We start from the raw sequence: 18,357 nt of genomic DNA, 5'->3' as shown, positions 1-18,357 counted from the left end.
TTCCATATGAATTTTAGGATTGCTTGTTCTAGTTTCGAGAAGAATGCTGGTGCCATTTTGATTGGGATTGCATTGAATGTGTAGATAGCTTTGGGTAGTATTGACATTTTGACAATATTTATTCTTCCAATCCATGAGCAGGGAATGTCTTTCCATTTCTTTAAATCTTTTTCAATTACCTTCATAAGCTTTCTATAGTTTTCAGCATACAGATCCTTTACATCTTTGGTTAGATTTATTCCTAGGTATTTTATGCTTCTTGGTGCAATCGTGAATGGGATCAGTTTCTTTATTTGTCTTTCTGTTGCTTCATTGTTAGTGTATAAGAATGCAACTGATTTCTGTACATTGATTTTGTATCCTGCAACTTTGCTGAATTCATGTATCAGTTCTAGCAGACTTTTGGTGGAGTCTGTCGGATTTTCCATGTATAATATCATGTCATCTGCAAAAAGCGAAAGCTTGACTTCATCTTTGCCAATTTGGATGCCTTTGATTTCCTTTTGTTGTCTGATTGCTGATGCTAGAACTTCCAGCACTATGTTAAACAACAGCGGTGAGAGTGGGCATCCCTGTCGTGTTCCTGATCTCAGGGAAAAAGCTCTCAGTTTTTCCCCGTTGAGGATGATGTTAGCTGTGGGCTTTTCATAAATGGCTTTTATGATCTTTAAGTATGTTCCTTCTATCCCGACTTTCTCGAGGGTTTTTATTAAGAAAGGTGCTGGATTTTGTCAAAGGCCTTTTCTGTATCGATTGAAAGGATCATATGGTTCTTCTCTTTTTTTTTGTTAATGTGATGTATCACGTTGATTGATTTGCGAATGTTGAACCAGCCCTGCATCCCAGGAATGAATCCCACTTGATCATGGTGAATAATTCTTTTTATATGCCGTTGAATTCGATTTGCTAGTATCTTATTGAGAATTTTGGCATCCATATTCATCAGGGATATTGGCCTGTAGTTCTCTTTTTTTACTGGGTCTCTGTCTGGTTTAGGAATCAAAGTAATACTGGCTTCATAGAATGAGTCTGGAAGTTTTCCTTCCCTTTCTATTTCTTGGAATAGCTTGAGAAGGATAGGTATTATCTCTGCTTTAAACGTCTGGTAGAACTCCCCTGGGAAGCCATCTGGTCCTGGACTCTTATTTGTTGGGAGATTTTTGATAACCGATTCAATTTCTTCGCTGGTGATGGGTCTGTTCAAGCTTTCTATTTCCTCCTGATTGAGTTTTGGAAGAGTGTGGGTGTTCAGGAATTTGTCCATTTCTTCCAGGTTGTCCAATTTGTTGGCATATAATTTTTCATAGTATTCCCTGATAATTGTTTGTATCTCTGAGGGATTGGTTGTCATAATTCCATTTTCATTCATGATTTTATCTATTTGGGTCATCTCCCTTTTCTTTTTGAGAAGCCTGGCTAGAGGTTTGTCAATTTTGTTTATTTTTTCAAAAAACCAACTCTTGGTTTCGTTGATCTGCTGTACAGTTTTTTTAGATTCTATATTGTTTATTTCTGCTCTGATCTTTATTATTTCTCTTCTTCTGCTGGGTTTAGGCTGCCTTTGCTGTTCTGCTTCTATTTCCTTTAGGTGTGCTGTTAGATTTTGTATTTGGGATTTTTCTTGTTTCTTGAGATAGGCCTGGATTGCAATGTATTTTCCTCTCAGGACTGCCTTCGCTGCGTCCCAAAGTGTTTGGATTGTTGTATTTTCATTTTCGTTTGTTTCCATATATTTTTTAATTTCTTCTCGAATTGCCTGGTTGACCCACTCATTCGTTAGTAGGGTGTTCTTTAACCTCCATGCTTTTGGAGGTTTTCCAGACTTTTTTCTGTGGTTGATTTCAAGCTTCATAGCATTGTGGTCTGAAAGGATGCATGGTATGATTTCAATTCTTGTAAACTTATGAAGGGCTGTTTTGTGACCCAGTATATGATCTATCTTGGAGAATGTTCCATGTGCACTTGAGAAGAAAGTATATTCTGTTGCTTTGGGATGCAGAGTTCTAAATAGATCTGTCAAGTCCATCTGATCCAATGTCTCGTTCAGGGCCCTTGTTTCTTTATTGACCGTGTGTCTAGATGATCTATCCATTTCTGTAAGTGCGGTGTTAAAGTCCCCTGCAATTACCACATTCTTATCAATAAGGTTGCTTATGTTTATGAGTAATTGTTTTATATATTTGGGCGCTCCGATATTCGGCGCATAGACATTGATAATTGTTAGCTCTTCCTGATGGATAGACCCTGTCACTATTATATAATGTCCTTCTTCATCTCTTGTTACAGCCTTTAATTTAAAGTCTAGTTTGTCTGATATAAGTATGGCTACTCTGGCTTTCTTTTGGCTTCCAGTAGCATGATAAATAGTTCTCCATCCCCTCACTCTCAATCTAAAGGTGTCCTCAGGTCTAAAATGAGTCTCTTGTAGACAGCAAATAGATGGGTCTTGTTTTTTTATCCATTCTGATACCCTATGTCTTTTGGTTGGCGCATTTAATCCATTTACATTCAGTGTTATTATAGAAAGATATGGGTTTAGAGTCATTGTGATGTCTGTATGTTTTATGCTTGTAGTGATGTCTCTGGTACTTTGTCTCACAGGGTCCCCCTTAGGATCTCTTGTAGGGCTGGTTTAGTGGTGACAAATTCCTTCAGTTTTTGTTTGTTTGGGAAGACCTTTATCTCTCCTTCTATTCTAAATGACAGACTTGCTGGATAAAGGATTCTCGGCTGCATATTTTTTCTGTCTAACACACTGAAAATCTCGTGCCAATTCTTTCTGGCCTGCCAAGTTTCAAAAGAGAGATCAGTCACGAGTCTTATAGGTCTCCCTTTATATGTGAGGGCACGTTTACCCCTTGCTGCTTTCAGAATTTTCTCTTTATCCTTGTATTTTGCCAGTTTCACTATGATATGTCGTGCAGAAGATCGATTCAAGTTACGTCTGAAGGGAGTTCTCTGTGCCTCTTGGATCTCAATGCCTTTTTCCTTCCCCAGTTCAGGGAAGTTCTCAGCTATTATTTCTTCAAGTACCCCTTCAGCACCTTTCCCTCTCTCTTCCTCCTCTGGGATACCAATTATGCGTATATTATTTCTTTTTAGTGTATCACTTAGTTCTCTAATTTTCCCCTCATACTCCTGGATTTTTTTATCTCTCTTTTTCTCAGCTTCCTCTTTTTCCATAACTTTATCTTCTAGTTCACCTATTCTCTCCTCTGCCTCTTCAATCCGAGCCGTGGTGGTTTCCATTTTGTTATGCATTTCGTTTAAAGCGTTTTTCAGCTCCTCGTGACTGTTCCTTAGTCCCTTGATCTCTGTAGCAAGAGATTCTCTGCTGTCAGCTATACTGTTTTCAAGCCCAGCGATTAATTTTATGACTATTATTCTAAATTCACTTTCTGGTATATTATTTAAATCCTTTTTGATCAGCTCATTAGCTGTTGTTATTTCCTGGAGATTCTTCTGAGGGGAGTTCTTCCGCTTGGTCATTTTGGATAGTCCCTGGCGTGGTGAGGCCCTGCAGGGCACCTCCCCTGTGCTGTGGTGTATAACTGGAGTTGGTGGGCGGAGCTGCAGTCAGACCTGATGTCTGCCCCCCGCCCACCGCTGGGGCCACAGTCAGACTGGTGCATGCCTTCTCTTCCCCTCTCCTAGGGGCGGGATTCACTGTGGGGTGGGGTGGCCCGTCTGGGCTACTTGCACACTGCCAGGCTTGTGATGCTGGGGATCTGGCGTCTTAGCTGGGGTGGGTAGGCAAGGTGCACAGGGGCAGGAGGGGCAGGCTTAGCTTGCTTCTCCTTAGGTGATCCACTTCGGAGGGGCCCTGTGGCAGAAGGAGGGAGTCAGATCCGCTGCCGGAAGTTTGGCTCCGCAGAAGCGCAGAGTTGGATGTTTGCGTGGAGCGAGCAAGTTCCCTGGCAGGAACTGGTTCTCTTTGGGGCAGGGGAGATGGCGCTGGTGAGCACCTTTGTTCCCCACCAAACTGAGCTCTGTCGTCCGGGGGCTCAGCAGCTCTCCTTCCCTTTGTCCTCCAGCCTTTCTGCTTTCTGAGCAGAGCTGTTAACTTATGACCTCCCAGCCGCTAAGTCGCGCTTGCTGTCGGAACACAGTCCGTCAGGCCCCTCCGCTTTTTGCAAGCCAGACTCGGGGGGCTCTGCTTGGCCGGCGAGCCGCCCCTCCGCCCCGGCTCCCTCCCGCCAGTCCGTGGAGCGTGCACCGCCTCACCGCCCTTCCTATCCTCTTCCGTGGGCCTCTCGTCTGCGCTTGGCTCTGGCGACTCCATTCTGCTAATCCTCTGGTGGTTTTCTGGGTTATTTAGGCAGGTGTAGGTGGAATCTAAGTGATCAGCAGGAAGCGCGGTGAGCCCAGCGTCCTCCGCCGCCATCTTCCCTCTCTCCCTCTAGATATTTTAATTATAGTCAGTTAAGATCACTCTTCCCTCTCCAGTTTTCTCACTTCTTTTCATGTGACATTTCTTCTCGTGTCAGCTTGTATAGGGGAAGGTATACCTTTTATATATTTTCAAAATCGGAATACCTAGATTTGTATTTGTCCTAGCTCATCACTTGTTAGCTATGTGACCTTGCACAAGACATAATCTTCCAGAGCATCAGTTTCATTAACTTTAAAATACGAATGATAATATTATCGGCCTCAACTACTGCATAGGTTGTTTTCAGGGTCAAACAAGATCAAAGGAAGAGTTTATTGTAACCTGTGAACTACTTTACAAAAATAAGTACCCTTTGGTTTCCTCCTCCTTCTCCTCTTTGGAGATTCCACTTTTACTGCCAGGATGATATGTTGTATCTACCTGACTATAAGGAAGACCCATGCTAATGCCTGTGTTAACTAGGAAACTGAACATTGTTTTCAATTTTCCCTCAGGGACAGAATATTTATTACATATATATGTATATATATGTATATATACATACATATATATGTATATATACATACATATATATATGTATACATATATACATACACACATATATGTATACATATATATATATATATATACGTACATATATATATATATATATAGAGAGAGAGAGAGAGAGAGAGGGCTTTTAGAATATGATGATACATATGTGAGGAGTGTGGGCTCTTGAAATATTTTCTTTGGGGAAAGAAAGCAGAGGGACAAAAAGAGTACCATCTTGAATTTTTCTTGAGTTGAGGTTATTGAACACGTAGTGTATTAAATGGAGTAGAATTTCCATAATGAAGATGTTTTACATTTTAAATATCTTCACATCTTATTGAGTAACTATTGGTATGCACATCTTAATTACAACAAACTGTAAAGGATTGGTTGTTTTTTATCCACATAAATTATTTTGTGGGCCTCTGGGTTTCTGTCTTGGATACCGAAAGAACCTCTCCCAAAATGTATGCAAAATATACAGTTTGGAGATAATGACAGGTGTGTGTATATGTTTTCTTTTTTTTCACAATTTCCTTACTTCTTTGCAGCCTTCCACCCATTGTTTCCGTGGAATTTATTACTTTAGGAGAAGGCTAAAATAGCTGATCCCAAAAAATCAATTGAGTTTCTGAACTTATTTTTTAAAGTTCTCAAAGAGAGAATATTTTTTGAAAGCTGAGACTATTAGTATAAAAGCCTGAGCTGGAAAGCTTAAGATTTTGGAAATTTCAATGCCCAGAGTTTATACCAAACCACATGAGTATTTTGCTGCCCAAAAGAGATCAGGTTTGAGCAGCAGGTACCCAGGGGGAAAAACAGAAGTTAGAGGCTAATGAGGAGCTGAAGCAAGTTTTTAGTGCTCTGCTTCCCTCCTACAGAGCCTTTGGGGAACCTGAGGATAGGATGGGATAGGATAGGATAGGGTAGGATAAGATAGGATAGGATAGGATAGGATAGATTTGGGGCCCTGTACCTTGATTCCTGATGAAGGTCAAGAGAAAGAAAGCATTTCTTGTAGGTAAGTCCATTCCAGCATGGTTTTGCAGTAGCAAAGTATAAAAGGTGACAGGAAGGTCTAGGCAGAGAAAGTCTTAAGTAGCACCCCAAAAAGCCTGCAGCCCCTAGAGATGCCAGATTCAAAAATCCCCATTCCCCTGAGATGAGTGTGGCCATTTACATTTACCATTTTTTAACACACAAAATTCGTAATGGCTACAAGTGAGTCACTGCAGTCTGATTTTCCTTTCTCATGTCTAGATGTCAAATAACCCAAAGTCTCTGGAGTCATCTGTGTGACCTTCAAAGACCCATCAACCTGAGAACAGAGCAGTAGGATGCAGATTTTTCTTTTTTTTTTTTAAATTTTTTTTCAACATTTATTTATTTTTTGGGACAGAGAGAGACAGAGCATGAACGGGGGAGGGGCAGAGAGAGAGGGAGACACAGAATCGGAAACAGGCTCCAGGCTCTGAGCCATCAGCCCAGAGCCCGACGCGGGGCTCGAACTCACGGACCGCGAGATCGTGACCTGGCTGAAGTTGGACGCTTAACCGACTGCGCCACCCAGGCGCCCCGGATGCAGGTTTTTCAACCATGGATGCCATAGTGGTAGGTCACAAGGTCATAGAACAAGTTCCACTAGAAATCAGTGTTGGATGGATGCTGATGGACAGGGTTGACATCATCTGGTACTCACCAGCAAGGCCCTATCACTTGTGTCACTTGGTGCCTATTCTGGTGATTGGTTGGTGCCTGTACCCTATTGCTTGTTAAATATTTTGAATATCACACCTACTAATGACCTTGGCCTAATATCAGGAAGTTTCAAAAGCCCCTTCCCCTGACGTGGATCACCCCATAAGGGATACAATAAAAGAAAGGGATGGAAACATCCTGAAATGATGATGATCCTGTCCTAAGGAGACCAGAATGAACCCATGACTAAGCTCACCTTGATTGTCAAAGTTAAGTTTTCCACGATCAGTTTGTGAACAAATTTAAGTTCATTTATAGTGAATAAAAAGCTCCATTTTTAACATGTAAATTTCAATACTGCTACAAATGTGAATCACTGTATTCTAGCTTTTGTGTCTCATCTCTAGATGTCAAAGCCTCTAAAGCCATTGGGCATTAGGTTGGGGAGGTCAAAGGGGAAACATGTTCTTCTGCAGTTTTAAGGAGTGGGAAAGAGGGCTCAGTGGTAGTGTGTTACCACAGTGGAGTTGGACTTCCAAGCTGGCATAGTGGAACTTTATTTTTCTACCATGTAGGCATTGAGAAGAATTTGTCAAGCAAACCCTACAACAGATATGAGGTTAAAGGATATGTTTCTTTCACATGGGCTAAAACCAGGAGAGCTCGATATCAAATAGGAAAAAAAATCAACTAGAGGAAGAGTAAAAAAAACAAACCAAAACAAAAATACCAGAAAGGAAATGGGCTGATGTTCATAGCTTACCACAGAGTTAATCAAAGGGGCTTAAATGTTCTTGGAGGGAAGAGATTTATCAGCATGTCTAAGAATGAAATTTTAAAAGAAATAAATGTTTTGAGTCTATGTTTGAAAGTAGCAGGTAAATTCAAAGGGATTTAAGGCATGGTATTTGTAGAAAAGTTACTTGCCCCTTAAAAAATGTTGTATTTGCCTGGGTAGACTAGGATGGGGCCATTGGATGTCTCTGGTTAGGACCCTGGTTGAGAGATATGTTCATCAGATCAAGGATGAGTTCCTCATGTGGGAGCAGTGTGGACATTGTTAGGTATTGGAATGGGTGACCAGACAGAGTGAGGGAGTCTTTTCTCAGAGGTTATGAAAATCAGGAAACATTTTTATTGGTCTGTTTAGGTTTTAAACTTCTTCAAAGTAAGAGGAAGAAAAGAAGATGAAGCAGCTGAGTCCAATGTAGTGAGCATCCTGAGCCAGTGCAATACTAGGTTGTCTTCAAATATTAATTATGTATATTTGAAACTTAAAACCATCATAGAATTTTCACTTAAAATAGTGGATAACAAACATAGGTAAGAATGGTAAGAATGAAGAGCATGGGGGAATATTACTGACAAGGGTCAAGGGAAATGGTCTTATTGGTCTCAACATTTATTTTGATTTTGAGTCCATCTATTTTTCAGAATTCCATTAGAAGGCATTCCGTTATTGCTACAAAGTGTCACCAAGTGACTCTCATACTGATACTGGTCACAATCTGGAAAGCCTTCAGAGGATTTGCTATGCTAAAAAAAAAAAAAAGGCTTGAGAAAGGTATTGTTAATTCAGTATCTCTAGGTTTCAGGGTGATTAAAAAAAAAAACTCATAGGATCAGGGCCACCTCTATGTTGTACACGGCTCTAGAAATATATTTTTTTTGCAGGGCCCTGTTTGTAGAAACACTTTGATTAAAAAACATAAAGTCACTGGACCCCTGTGAGGTATAATAATTTATCAGTGAAGATTTAGAATAATGGATGAACAAGTGTTACTTCTGTGTTTGTTATGTGTCCAGTCAGCACCTGTGAAGGTCCTCATGCTCTCTGGGCACTAGCTCTTCCTGTTTAGGTCCAGGGACCTTCTCTCTCTTCTCCTTTTTGTCAGATGCACCATTCCTGGCTAACTTCATATCTCCCACTGTGGGAAAAAGGTAAGAAATACATTATTAGTCCCCACACTCTTTGGAGCCTGTTGGTATTAAAGCAGTATGGACTGATTTTACCTCTTCAGCTCTCCCACAGTCCTCTGTTCAGTGCTGGTCAGGTCGGTACTCATGACACCTCATCCTCTTTGCGCTGCCCGTGAATATGGGCCTCCAGTGACTCATAAGCATCATTAACCAAGCTTCTTTGCCGATGACCGCAAGGGTGAGTTTTACCCGGACAATGCAGAAAAGTGGGAACAGTCATTTATTTTTTTGGTCATGTTAAATTGACTGCTTGCAATTACATAGCGTAAATGTAGAATAACACATCTTCAAGTATGTCTTCTCTCAGGTGCTGCAGACTAGTGATCTCCTTCAGTGTTGACATTGGGAGAGGGTCCTGCGGGCCCAGCAGAAGAGTGGTTCCATACCTACAAAAAAGCCAACATGAGAAAATGCAATGTTAGCACATTGATCAGAGACAAGGGGACATGTGTTACAAGGGTATGTGATACAGTTAACAGTCTCCAAAAACCTTGGAGGAGATGAGGGACTCAGGCATTCCTGTAGACTGACATGTGGCGAGGAGTGTGTCAGGGGACAGTGGCTACCCTTAGGCCAGCAATGAGGGTGGGGCGTCCTGATGTTGAAGGACCCCCGCTGCCACCCCGCTACCCTGGGGTTTTGTAGATTGGAGGCAGCACTGCAGTGGGAACACTGACAAGCCCACAAATGCCAGGCTCAAGTCCAAAAGTGGTTACTTCACCCATTGCCCTGAATAATCCTATGTCCGATGTGAGTGAGTCACCCAAAGTCAATATGCCAGCACCCACGCTGGCAGCCCAGTCGTATGCAAGGAAACAGCATGCTGGCTATTGAGGGGGAGGGGACCTGTTTGCCAGGCTAACCTCCTGGAACACATCTGGACCACAGGCCCCAGAAAACCGAAAGGTGTGAGGTCAGGGGTTCCTTGGGGCATCTGATTGAAGCCACCCTGGGACAGAGGGTTGGAGAGTGCCCTGAAAAGAAGTGGAGGCTAGCACCCCTGCAGGCACTGGTCTGGGATGGGGCTGTTAGACCTGGATGGCACTGCTAGCCAGCCCTGGGAGATCCCAGGCATCTGAGGAAGACTTAGAAACATTTGCACAGGTGCTCTGATGGGATTGGGCCACTTGCCTGGACCTAAGGTTGGTGCCGTGTAGGGTGTTTTGTCGTAGATCTGGAAGCATGCAGGGATCATATGTAGAGGGCCATACTGTTGACTCAGAGCTGGATACATGTTAACCCTTCAGTTTGCAATGGTCTGTCAGAGTGCAGGGGTAGTTTTCCAAAAAACAACACCTGTATAATAATTTGTTAGGGAAGCGTATATATGTGTGTGTATTCCCCTAACACATGCATGTGGTCACATATATACATTTGTATATACATTCATATAAAAATATATAAGCACATAATTTATACTTTTTTATAAACAGGTATAAACATAAACGTATATGTCTTTCACACGTATATCTCTTTCATTTGATAGAAGAATTTGGCTTCATTAATTCATTTTAATTGATTTTTTCATTCATGTAACCTATTTATTGCAAAGCAACCATTTTCATGTTTTTGATCCAATAAAGTATTCCAATATGTGAAATCATGACACTAATATGACATTAATCTTCATTTCTTTTTTTTTTTAATTTTTTTTTAACGTTTATTTATTTTTGAGACAGAGAGAGACAGAGCATGAACGGGGGAGGGTCAGAGAGAGAGGGAGACACAGAATCAGAAGCAGGCTCCAGGCTCTGAGCCATCAGCCAAGAGCCCGACATGGGGCTCGAACTCACGGACCGCGAGATCGTGACCTGAGCTGAAGTCGGACGCTTAACCGACTGAGCCACCCGGGCGCCCTGTCATTTGTTTTTAAAATAATCTCTAGGCCCAACATGGGGCTCAGATTTACAACCCTGAGATCAAGAGTCGCACGCTCTTGGGCGCCTGGGTGGCCCAGTCGGTTAAGCGTCCGACTTCCTTTGGGTCACGGTCTTGCGGTTTGTGAGTTCAAGCCCCACGTCGGGCTCTGTGCTGACATCTGGGAACCTGGAGCCTGCTTCAGATTCTGTGTCTCCAAGAGTCGCATGCTCTACCCACTGAACCAGACAGGAGTCCATTTCTTCACTTCTTAAGGGAGCTGGATAGATACACTTATGGCACGTTGGTTTCTCTTTACAACCATATTTTCTTTATGGCTGATACTTTTGTGTAATTTTGTATAAGTTGGGAGATTTCTTACTAATTTGACCCTGCTTCTCTAGTCTTTTTCCTTTCAGTATATAGTACTTCTTGTTATATTTTCAAAAGAATACTTTATAAAGAAAAAATATTCAGCAAATAAAGGAAATGAAAACCCCAATGGATATTGTGTAAGAATAGGATTGTATCATTACCAATGAAATTTTCTTTCCTATAAACAAAATGAGGAACAAGACTAAGAAGTATTAAGTATGATTAAATATGCTGAGGTCTTGGAAATTGTAACTGTAAGAACGTGTATCACTGCACCGTGCTTAAGGGGTATAGCTTTCTCATTCTGTACATTCACTGGAATTTTGAGAAGTAGTGCCAAGTATATGTTGTGAGCTTTGTGCACTCTGAACTCAGTGGCAATGCAAGAGGCTCCTGGTTTGGTGGCCACATCTCAGGTTCGAAGAGGGAGGCAGTACAGGGGCAGAGTGGGCTGCATGGTGAGGCAGTGGTGCATATGGGCCTCAAGGGCTGGGCAGTGGTTTGGAAATTGCAGTAGTGGATGTGGTGAGGTGCTGCCCAGATGCCCCTTCAGGAGGAGACAGACACACATCGCCCAGCTGCAAGGAGAGCTGGCTGCTGATGGATCTCAGCTGAATCCCTCTCTGAGAACTGCCTTTTGCCAAAGGTTATACCTCCTTCCTGGGAGGAAGCTCACCTCTGGTGCCTGGTCAAAGGGGGGTGGAGGGCACAGCACCTTGACATAATTTCTGACATCCTGAAGGACCACCCCAGCTCCAGAGCTTCAGATGGGATCCACTGAGGCCTGAGTTGTGGACGCATCATGGTTCACCTTCCCCCTTTGCCCAGTCCCGCACCCCTTGCTCCCTCAAGGGGCTTCCTGAGAGCTCCCCAGTAAGCCCTGCATGCAGATCTCAGCATCTCACTGTCGGTTTCCAGGATGCCTGATGTAAGATAGTAACAGGCTTTCCAGGCAGAGGGTGGCTTTGGGAAACAGTCGAGATGTCCAGTTGGCTGGGGTGTTGTGTTGAATGTAGGGGCAAGTGAGATAGAAATGTGGCAAAGGGGCAGGTCTGGGCGGTGGTGAGGATCTGCAGTTCTGAGCACAGGGCAACCTTATGGCCAATTTAGGTCAAATTACCAAAAAATTTTGTGGTATATCTCAGGGACCATATTATAATGAGAAAAGTAACTGAAAGAAGTCGGTTTATAATGTACTGTCATTTTGAGATGCAAATCCCATCATTAGTGAACCATAGTTTTTAAAAAAGTTTTTCAGGAAACAGGGATAGATCTGAGAGGATTGTCTACATAAGCAATCTCCACATGCATTTACAAAATAGCTGGTAAGGGTTAAAGAGATTGCCTCTTCACTTTCGAATACTTGTTCCTAGGTGAACAGAGAGTATGTCCTACTAGGTATTAGAGATTGTGTATGTTCTCTCTGAACCTACAACAACCCTGCAAGGCAGTATTAATGTACCAGTTTTAGGGATAGGGAAACTGAGGCTTGGATGGAATAAGGGACTTGCCTGGTGAGTAAGGGGTAAAGATGGGATTCAATCCCAGATTTCTTTAACTTAGAAGCTTCTGCTGTCCAAATCAGATGAGCAGGTCTCATGGAGCCCATGACCTGGGCCTCGTGCTCCAGGGCTCTGACTCACCAGGCCTAAGTGGTGACCAAGACATGTGCTTATTAACCCTTGTAAGTCATCTGTTCAAGTAACCAAAGTGGCTCTTCAGTAACTTAGCCGTTGATTTCAACAACGGCTCCTTCTTCAGTCACAATAATCATAAATAGCACTTCTATTTTTATTATTTGCAGAGCCCTTTCTATGCATCGTGTTGTCCGAGCTTCACAACAGGGCTCTGTGGTAAGTAGAACAAAGCATTAGCCCCATTCTGTGGATGAAGAGACCGAGGCTCAAGGAAGTTTAGGTGCTCACTCACTTGGCTCAAAAGGGGCAAGACCAGACCCTGAATTCTTGTGTTCCCTTTTGTGTTCCAGGTGGCTTCTCTTAAGCCATTTACTTAAACATCTGAGAGGGAATGAGGCTCTAAGGAGAATGTATCTCTGTCTTTGACCTTGGTTGAACTTAATACTCTGTAAATACACCAAGATTGTCTGTGAACAATTCATCAGCCAAGAAATAAAAATGGCAAGTTCAAAGTGATTAAAAAGGAGGTTCGACCCTACTGTAACTTGCTGGGTAGACACCATATTCTGGCACCCTCGTACTTGGCTATAATTATCTCTAATTATCATTCCATTCTGGTGGATGCTTTCTACTTTTATCAAAACCTGATCTTTTCCCCTCATGTCACCTGCAAGGCCCTTTTTTCTAAACTCCGTAGGATTTGTCATTTAAAGGTGATTGCCATGTCTCACTAGCAAAAAATTCCCAGGTTATTGAAACAAGCACCTTCTTCTCTATACTTGGGGTTTTATATCATTGTTTACCTGACCCTTTGTGCTCTTTAAGTTTTAAGGATTTTTGTTAATTTTTTTTACCTTTCTGATGCCTCTAAGCATGGTAGTTTTTTTGGGGGGTTTCTGGCTTTACAATATACCTGGTATTTGTTAGCACCACAGTCTTGCAGGAAAAAGGAATAGAGATGGGGATTCTCTGTAACTAGGAAAAATGGGATATACCAGATGTGGATGGGAAGAAGTATAGGAGGAAAGGGGGAGGGGAGGGACAGAAATGGCCTTCCTGAGAAAATACTTCCCTCTGGGCTCAGCCAGGCATTGGGACTTCTCTGTTTCTCAGAGAAATTCCCCCTCCCCTTTTTTTTTTTTTTTTTAAATAAACTTCATGAAAGTGAATTGTGTGTGAAGGAAAAATGACCTCACAAATTACTCTGCTTTCCATGAAGTAAAAAAATCATCGTGGAAAATTTACAAGGAAAACAATTTAATTTCTCTATTTCTCTTGCCATATTATTTTCAATATTACTCAACACTTGGACCATCCCTGCTAAGTGTCTGTCCTTTTTGACCTCATTTGTATTTCCCAATCACTTTGTTTAGCAGCTTGCTAAATATAATGCCCCTTCACCCTAGGTCCTTTTTTCAACAGATGAAGGATGAGACAGGAAGTAGTGATATAATTTCCCTGGATTCACACTGCAAGTTAACGGCAGAGGCCAGGGCTGTGTAAGAACTTAGCACCAGCCCTTTTCCTAGCTCTACTCTTGGGCACAAATAGTAGGAGACAGACCAGCCTTCCAGGGTGAAGACTTTATCAGAGATTAACAATTTGGTCTTATGGGACACGGGTGGGCAAACCATAGCCAAGGGCCAAATCTGGCCTGCTGTCAGTTTTTTTACGGTCCTCAAGGTAAGAATTTTATTAGAGTTTTAAAAATCAAAAGGAGAAGGATATTTCACAACACACAAAAATTATATGAAATCAGTTTCGTGTCCATAAATACAGTTGTACTGGAACACAGCCACACTTGTTTGTTTACATATTGTCTTTGGCTGCTTTCATGCTACAATGGAAGAGTTGAGTGGTTGCAACAGAAACTTGAAAAGCCTAAAATAGTTTATAATTTGTAAATTAGATGGCCTGCAAAGCCTAAAATATTCACCATAGTGCCTTTTATAGAAAAAGCTTACTGACCCCTGATATAGAAGATTCTGAGGGATGAGCCATGAAATAAGTATTAGTTTTTTGGCTCATGCCTGGGGCCCGCGTCTGTCAGCAATGGGAGGCAGAAAAGGGTGGGGCAGTGGAGAAGCTACAGGAAGATTCTAATTTTTCTCAGACTAGGGCCTGTATGAATCCCTAAGTATATCAAAGGAACCCACTCCCCTTTTAAAAATCAATTCTGAGGTTTTCAGTTATGGGAAAGGAAAACAACACTTAGAAAAGTTCAGTGACTTTCTGAAAGCTATGCACCCAGTCAGTGGTCTGCCTGTGACTTAAGCCCAGGAGTTTACGTTCAATGCAGGGTGCTTGAAGCACACCGTGCTTCTTCTGCAAGCTGGGCAGCCTGGGAGAAGCCAGGGCTGCTAGCGGGAAGCCTCTGTACTGAAGCAGGGAAGGCCTCCACTAGCGCTCCCAGATCACACCACTCTTTTTTTTTTTTTTTTTTAATTGAAATGGCCTTTTTTTTTTTTTTTCCCCAAGTTTATTTATTTTGTGAGAGAAGGAGAGAGGAATAGAGAAAGGGAGAGAGAGAGAATCCCTGGCAGGCTCTGCACTGTTAGTACAGAGCCCCTCACAGGGCTCAAACTCACCAACCGTGAGATCATGACCTGAGCCAAAATCAAGACACTTAACCCACTGAGCCACCCAGGCACCTAGATTGCAACACTCTTGTGTTCTTTGCTAAACCTGGCAGTGCTAAGGGCCCATGCGGTCACATCTTATTTCAGCAGCTGGAGTATGAATCCTTTGAATAGGGTTTCCAGATTTAACAAGTTAACATGCAAGATGCCCAGTTAAATTTGAATTTCAAATAAATGCTTTTTTAGTTCATGTATGTACCATGCAATATTTGAATCTATTTGTATGAGATATATTTAAAAAGTTACATGAAGAATTGTTTATTGCTTATCTGAAATTCTGATTTAACTGGACATCCTGTAATTTTTCTGATTACTCCTCTTTTGAGGGCAGGGATTAGGTACTTTACTGTTTATTTATCTACTTCTTTCCTCCCACATCACCATCACTCCCACACGCAGCCCCACAGCACCTAACTGTGCCTTTCAAAGACACTTAGGTACTAAATTTAATGAAAACCACCCTCTTTCAGGCTAGGCACTAGCTCCCACCAAGGCTGAGGAGGCAGACATGTAAACAGATTCATTTCACTATATTCTGATTCCCACTAGTGGCAGGGTGAATCAAGAGCTGCGGGGGTCGCAGGGAGGGAGCCCCTTGGCCTCCAGGATACAAACTGGAAAGGCTTCCCAAAGGATGTGATCCCCAAGGTGAGATTAGAAGTATGGGTAGGAATTGATTAGACCAGGCGAGGGAAGGGAATAGCATGCGTGGAGTCATATCTAAAGAAAAGGGAGGGACGCCTGAGTGGCTCAGTTCTTTGAGCCTCGGGCTCTTGATTTTGGCTCAGTTCATGATCTCACAGTTCACGGGATTGAACCCAAATTGGGCTCTGCGCTGACAGTGCGAAGCCTGCTTGGGAATCTCTCTCTCTCTCTCTGTCTCTCTCTCTCTCTCTCTCTCTGCCCCTCTCCAGTTCGTGTGTTCACATGGGCTCTCTTTCTCTTTCTGTCTCTCAAAATAAATAAACATTTTAAAAAAAGAAAAGAAAAGGGGATGGTGTGCCCAGGAACAGAGAGATAAGCTGGGTGATTGGTGCACTGGTATCTGGGATACAGTAGGCACTTGATAAACAGTGATCCAGAGATTTGCCTCAAAGGCTAAATTCGGTAGCTCTTTAGAAGTGGCCCTAGAATTAAGACCACACAAGATCCTTGTGCTCAGTACTGTGACTCTAACTGCCAGTGCTTGGGCCATTAACCTTGCAGCCTTTTCAGTCAAGCAAATGTTCTTGGAAACTAATTGCCTGTTTGCTTCAGGTTAGTTTCATGATATAGTTGGCATGTCCTACACCATGGCATGAAAGAAATCCCATAGTGAAGTCTAATATTCACTTACTGTTCTTGAACTAGTGATGGGAAAAAGACCCATGCCTACTTGGGCCTGAGGGTGAGCATTTCATCTACCTTGAGGATCTAACTGACCATGGTGACTCTCTGTGATGTGAAAAGGAGTCTGTCATTAGTCAGCCTTATTGCTGTTAACATTAACCTCATGCTTTGCTGTCCTTAGTCTTTTTTCAAATAACACTAATAGATAATATAATATGCATGGTATCTTGTATGTGTCCCTTTTCTCTACTTTTCCATCTTGCTAGGTATCCAGGAGCCTGCACTGTATGGACAGTCTCAGTGGACAACCTTACCCTCACTTTGGAGGGCAGTTGGTCAGTGAGGTGGCTCTGTCCCTGCTGAGTCACTCTAAGTTCACTGTGTCCCTCTGCAAAAGTCTACAGCTTTCATCAATCACCTTTTCCTTATAGCAGCCAGTAAGTGCTTCCTTCCCTTGGTCCTCCCCTGCCGCAGGCTTTGGGTAGTAATGGCTCCCCACTCTTGCTTGCCATAGGGTATGCATTTTTCCTGGTTGTTTTTCCTAAATACTGCCCACACCTTGATAAACAGTCATCACTTTATTAAACTCTCCTGAAGTGTACCATTTATTTCTTGATGGGATCCTGACTGATGCAGATAAAACAAGTATCACGACAATAATTTATTTGCTTATTAATTTCTATTTACAGTACTAAAGATGGAGGAAAAGCTAATTCAAGGTCATACTTCACTCTATTGTACATTTTGAACAACAGGTGACTATTATGTAGGAAAATATGTTGGTTTGGAAAATAAACTGCATTTCAACTTAGTTAATATCTCTAGGGTGTCTCAGGTGTTAAACACAAAACAAGTGAATTGTTCAAGAGAGTTGCCTTTTTTTTTCTGCAGGTGCAGATATAATGGTAAAGAACATGAGTTTTGATGTCAGGAAGATTTAGTTTTGAATCTGAGCTCTTTTAGTTACTTCCTTGTGGTTAAGGGATAAGTTGCTTCCCGTGGCCTTATCTATAATATGTGAATGATAATTCCTCCCTCACACAGTGGTTGTGACAGTTAGGTGAGATATCAGGTAGAGGACCTGAATAGACATTTTTCCAAAGAAAATATACAAATGGCCAATAGGTACATCCCTAGTCATCAGGGAAATGAAAATCAAAACCATGAAGAGATATCACCTCATACTTGTTAGGATGACTATTATTAAAAAGACAAGAGCTAACAAATTTTGGGGAGGATGTGGAGAAAAGGGAACCCTTGCACAGTATTGGTAGGAATGTAAATTGGTGCAGCCCCTCTAGAAAACAGTATGGCGGTTCCTCAGAAAATTAAAAAAATAGAACTGCCATATCATCCAGCAATCCCACTCCTGGGTATTTATCTGAAGGATATGAAAGCAGGATCTGAAAGAGAAGTATCTGCACTCCCACATTCATTGCAACATTATTCACAATAGCCAGAATGTGGAAACAACCTGCATGTCTGGCAATGGATGAATGTGGGGTTTATACAATGGAATATTATTCAGCCACGAAAAAGAAAGAAATCCTGCCACTTACAACAGTGCAGATGAATCTGGAGGGCATTATGTTAAGTGAAACAAACCACACAGAGCAAGATATATATTGTATGGTATCACTTACATGTGGAATCTTTTTAAAAAAGCCAATTTCGGGGCGCCTGGGTGGCTCAGTTGGTTAAGCATCCGACTTCGGCTCAGGTCACGATCTCACTGTCTGTGAGTTCGAGCCCCGCGTTGGGCTCTGTGCTGACTGCTCAGAGCCTGGAGCCTGTTTCGGATTCTGTGTCTCCCTCTCTCTCTCACCCTCCCTCATTCATGCTCTGTCTCTCTCTGTCTCAAAAATAAATAAACGTTAAAAAAATTTTTTTAAAAAGCCAATTTCATATAAACAGA

General features: G+C 42.2%; 1 long non-coding RNA gene across 2 annotated transcripts in view; it reads left to right on the top strand.

Moving 5' to 3' along the window:
* The first annotated feature begins 6,510 nt into the window (after nucleotides 1–6,510).
* Nucleotides 6,511–18,357, top strand: part of LOC121036678 (uncharacterized) — a 56,811-nt gene continuing 44,964 nt past the window's right edge. The window contains exons 1-3 of one of the 2 annotated variants that reach the window (XR_005793433.1): nucleotides 6,511–7,948; nucleotides 8,521–8,566; nucleotides 8,647–8,783. This is a non-coding gene — a long non-coding RNA (uncharacterized LOC121036678). Of the gene's footprint in view, nucleotides 8,784–18,357 lie in introns of both variants that reach the window. The other variant, XR_005793432.1, reaches the window with a different exon arrangement.

This window comes from Herpailurus yagouaroundi, unplaced genomic scaffold, assembly GCF_014898765.1.
Source record: "Herpailurus yagouaroundi ecotype Mexico unplaced genomic scaffold, PumYag 163, whole genome shotgun sequence".
In the NCBI taxonomy this organism is placed as follows: Eukaryota; Metazoa; Chordata; class Mammalia; order Carnivora; family Felidae; genus Herpailurus; species Herpailurus yagouaroundi.
This window is presented reverse-complemented; position numbering and strand designations above follow the sequence as displayed.